This window comes from Vombatus ursinus, unplaced genomic scaffold (assembly GCF_900497805.2).
Source record: "Vombatus ursinus unplaced genomic scaffold, bare-nosed wombat genome assembly UNPS02014786.1, whole genome shotgun sequence".
Lineage (NCBI taxonomy): Eukaryota > Metazoa > Chordata > Mammalia > Diprotodontia > Vombatidae > Vombatus > Vombatus ursinus.
Genome location: NW_020954564.1, coordinates 53,746,936 through 53,751,128, shown reverse-complemented (window position 1 = coordinate 53,751,128; position 4,193 = coordinate 53,746,936). Strand labels below are relative to the sequence as shown.

Genomic DNA, 4,193 nt, shown 5'->3' with positions numbered 1-4,193 from the left:
TTTAACTTTTCCTTTAAGAATCTGGATGCTATGCCCTTTGGTACATATATGTTTAGTACTGATATTACCCCATGTCTATGATACCTTTTAGCTAAAGGTACTTCCCCTGCTTGTCTGTTTTAATTAGGTCTATTTTTGCTTTTGTTTTGTTTAAGATCATGATTGTTACCTCTGCTTTGTTAAACCGCAGCTGAAGCATAATGGATTCTGCTCTAGTCCCTTTTTTTTTTTAATTAAAAAATTTTTTTTAAATTTTTAGGCAATTGGGGCTAAGTGACTTGCCCAGGGTCACACAGCTAGTAAGTATCAAGTGTTTGATCTGAGGCCAGGTTTGAACTCAGGTCCTCCTGAATACAGGGCTGGTGCTCTATCCACTATGCCACCTAGCTGCCCCTTCTAGTCCCTTATTTTTGCTCTGCATCTCTGTTTCAAGTGTGTTTCTTGAAAACAACATATTGTTGAATTTGGGTTTATAATCCATTCTGCTATTTGCTTCTGTTTTATGAATAAGTTGTCCCATTCACATTCACAGCTATGATTACTAACTCTGTATTTCCTACCATCCTATTTTTTCCCCAGTTTATCCTTCTTTCTCTCTTTTTTTTAACCCTGTCTCTCCTCAAAAGCAATTTTTTTTAAAATAACCAGCAAATAAAAAGCATAGTGCAACCTTGTTTTCACTACATCTTTCAATCAATTGTGGACAGTAGTCTGTTATTGAATATTGATTGTCAAAGTCTAGTTGTTCCTAAAACCCTTATCAAGGATGCCCGTGATGCATGTATAGAAGAGTTTCTTTAAAATTTTGACAGTTGAGAAATCAAGCATAGGTCAGTAGTTGTTTTCTTGGTTCCCTTGTTTCAGCACTGATAAGACTTGAGATTTTTCAATGCTGGTGATATTTTCCCCTCTTTCATATTTCTTGTGAATTGATCTCTCAAAGCCCTCACAACTATATTATCTCTACCATAGAAAGATCCAATCCAGCTTTCCCATATTTGTTCTAAATGTAAGATATGTACAGAAATAACTATAACGCAAGATAAAATGTGATAGATGCAAAGCAGAAGTGTTCAAGCATATGTTGTATAAGCATCTATTAAGGGAGTTATAAACATGATTCCCACTGTAGGTATGATGGGAATACATGACTTCTGAGAGTCTAAGATTACATAGTTCTATGACCTAGCATTCAACTCTATGATTATAAAAGTATAAGGATTTACTCATTCTGCTATACCAAGTACATTAAACAGACTCATAGCACTTTTGACTATAAATTCAATGAGGCATAGGGATCCAGGGTAGTCATTAGTAAATATTATTTCTTTGAACCATTATGTTGACTGGAGAATCCTGCTAAGTTCTTCATAGCATTTCTCTGCTCCTTTATCCTTTACAATATGTGATGGTAATTATCTAAAGGGACAAAAAAAATATGTTCTTAGTGGGGACACACATATTTGGACTGGATGGAGGCCTGGCTCTCTCCTCCACCCACCCTTTTTGCACTTACTCCCTAAATTGTGCATGCCTTGTGCCGATAGTAGCTACCAGCTCTGCCCTTTCTCCCACTTTTGGAAATCTTCAGAAAGGCCAGGGAAATCACACAATAATTTTCCTGGCTTGGCCTAGCTATTCAGGAAGAGGCTGGAAAAGAGAAAGGCTCAGTTTCCTTGTCTATAAAATAAGGGGATTGGACTAGATGAGCTCTAAAGTCCCTTCTAGCTCTAAATCTACGATCATTTTATCAACTGTAAAGGTGGGTACAAATTATTTTTTCAGTCCCCAAAAGATATGTGGCTTGTTGCCTCAGTGGGAGGCATGCTGCCTGGGGAGGGGAAAAGATGAATGAGACCAACTTACACTAATGTACCCAGCAATGGGGAACTGGGACTTTTGGCAGAGTATTGAAAATAGAAATGCTTCCAGAATGATTTGAGGCATCACTTTGTGTGGTGCACAGGGCTGCTAACATTCAAGCAAAGGGGTAGAAAATCTTAAATGGCTCAGAGGCATCAAAACCCTATGCTTGCCAAAAAGCATGTGAATGCTTCAAATTATTCCAAGGCACCATAGAATTGGCTATTTCATTTTGAAAGAGCTGAGACAGATAATTATTGCACTCCCAGCATAATCTCTGCATAGTCTGACTCCTGGAGAGATAGGACCATCTCCAGGGTAGAGGGAAAGAATATACAAGGAGACTCAATGAGAGGGAGAGAGATAGGGAGAGGAAGAAGGAGAGAGACAGAGAAAGGGAGACAGAGAGACTCAGAGAGGAGGAAGTGGGGGTGGTGAGAGAAGGACAGAGAGAGAGAGACAGAGAGAGAGAGACAGAGAGACAGACAGACAGACAGAGAGACAGAGACAGAGAGCCAAAGAGAGACCAGGCCTTAATCAAAGGAGTAAGCCTTTGAAATAAGGAGTTACATACTGAGCAAATTATGCTATTAAGACTGTTGTAAATTATTATGTTGGTGCAACAAGCATCGTCTAGGGCCACTCTCCCAACTGGGCACTCACAGTCCTGTGTCCTTGGGATCCCTGGAGGACAGCTGACTCATCTCTTCAAGATCCTAGTATAACCCTAAGGAGCTGAGGTTTCTAGTATTATAGTTCCTGAGCCCTGACTGGTATACTCTCCATTAATAAGCATGTCATCCAAAATTGATTAGCTTTTAGCAAAGGTATTTATGGAGAAGGTATAGCAAAAATAGTTGGTACAGGGAGCTGGAACCAGAGAATGAGGATGTGGCTTCTCAGTTGTTCATCTTCAAGACGGTGGTTAGTGCTTGATCATGTGGTGCTAGTAGGGGTAGGGAGTGAGAGTGGGCCTGAGGGAAAGACTGGTTGAGCCATAGGCTTGTGGACATGGTGGCTGCTGTCCTTCTGAAGGGGTTCTCAGGGCATGATGAAGAGGAGAATGAAAAAGAAGAGGAGCGATTGGCCCTTGTGGATTTGTCAGGAATTATAGATTCAGAGTCTTTTTTTAAACAAGATGTGGAAATGGATGCAAGATTTTTGGAAATTGACCTATTTTTCAAGTGGACAGCTATGTCTTTACTGAGGAATATGAAGATACTCTTGGGCTCTGTGTTGTGTTTGAAGAAATAGAGATCAGGTCAATGCAGAAGGTAACTATAAAACAGAGCTCAATTATAAGTGCCATACAATGAAGAAGGTGAGTATGATGAAAGCACTTCTGATTGAGGAGAGAGAAAAAAACAGGTGGTGTGGAATGGATGCAGATCAAGGACAACGATTTTTCATATAGACCCAACATGATTTGTAGCTCTGCACATCAGAAGGAAGATGAGGATGTTACAGCTCAAATCCCAGACAAAACTTCAGAAATGGAAGAGCAAGAGATGCAAACCAAAAAGAATAAAGGCATGGACAATGAACTGGAAAAACCAGACCACTTGGAAATGGAGGATGGTGGTTCTACTCTTGATACCTCTTCTTCTGATTTTTTTTTTATTTTTGGGGAGGCAACTGGGGTTAAGTGACTTGCCCAGGGTCACACAGCTAGTTAAGTGTTAAGTGTCTGAGTGCAAATTTGAATTCAGGACCTCCAGACTCCAGGGCTGATGCTCCATTCACTGCACCACCTATCTACCCCCGATACCCTTTCTTCTGAAACAAAAGATTCTACTGCTATGGAAACTCTGGAGTCTACCTTAGAAGCCACTCCTAGGTGACATCATTCTTGTACATTCTAGGCAGAGGCACAAATAGAGTTCTGATTCTGGAGAATTGCAGGTACAGCTTTCATTTCTTAATGGATTCCATGACTATTGGCTATACACATAGTTTAGCTGTAAACTAAAAACCAGATTTTTTTAAAAAATGGGGTATTGTCATTGTTTGTTTATTTTTAGGATTCCTCTCTTTCAGATTCTCTAAATTAGAAGTTTTGGCTGAAGTGAGTATTGTGTATAGGTAGAGGCACTATTTTTGGAAGGCTTAGTGGACTTCTGGGAGCTTGAGTAGAGGGATCCTGACATAGCTACATAGCTACAAATTCAAAACTTTCTTTCTGGTCCTGCCAATTAATCAACGCACTTTGTTCTGTGCCAATGATTATATTGACCATGCAATCCCTATCCTTTACCTCTTTCCACCTCCCCAACTTAATTTTATAGAGTTGTGAGGGGTCCTCAGAGGTTAAGTGATTTACCCAGGAGTCA

General features: G+C 39.9%; 1 pseudogene; it reads left to right on the top strand.

The window, feature by feature from the left end:
- Positions 1-2,874: 2,874 nt before the first annotated feature.
- LOC114047291 lies at positions 2,875-3,704 on the top strand (annotated as a pseudogene).
- Positions 3,705-4,193: the final 489 nt, after the last annotated feature.